Source organism: Sinocyclocheilus rhinocerous, unplaced genomic scaffold (assembly GCF_001515625.1).
Source record: "Sinocyclocheilus rhinocerous isolate Xijiao unplaced genomic scaffold, SAMN03320098_v1.1 scaffold569, whole genome shotgun sequence".
NCBI lineage: Eukaryota > Metazoa > Chordata > Actinopteri > Cypriniformes > Cyprinidae > Sinocyclocheilus > Sinocyclocheilus rhinocerous.
Genome location: NW_015652146.1, coordinates 337,071 through 337,574, shown reverse-complemented (window position 1 = coordinate 337,574; position 504 = coordinate 337,071). Strand labels below are relative to the sequence as shown.

The 504-nt window shown below is 31.0% G+C and overlaps 1 protein-coding gene across 1 annotated transcript in view; it reads left to right on the top strand.

Moving 5' to 3' along the window:
• The window catches only part of LOC107713743 (nuclear pore membrane glycoprotein 210-like), a 43,892-nt gene that overhangs the window by 11,052 nt on the left and 32,336 nt on the right, over positions 1–504 (top strand). The window lies entirely within an intron of this gene.

The window sequence follows — 504 nt, the reverse complement described above, 5'->3', positions numbered from 1 at the left end:
AAAATGCAAATACAAATATAAAAAAATAAAATAAATAAATAAAAATACAAAAATCAATTTCACATTACTTTAAAAAAGGTAAACAGTACAAACTCAAACTAAGGCATAAATTAAAATAATAGTAATAAAAATAATAATAATACCTAAACATTGCATTTATGTCGTGCAACTTAACTTTCAAGTTTCAGCCTAACTAAAGCTCAAGCATGACATGAGCCTTTACTGTCTTCTTGGAAGGCTTTGTGGCTTTTGTGAGAGGCAAACATCAGTGGACAGGAAGGTAACTTGGAACAAGAACAAGAGACCATACACAATTTTAAAACACATTTTTCTGCAACATGAAACATGAGTTATTTGGAGGATAAACCCTTAAATGTCCCTTTATGTACTGGTGTGTGAGTGTGTGTGTGTGTGTGTGTAAAACTGTTTTTGAAATCCTTCATATTCTGTGTGTGGGTCAGTTCACAGCAGTGATAGAAATTAATCTGTTCCAATAAGTTTAAA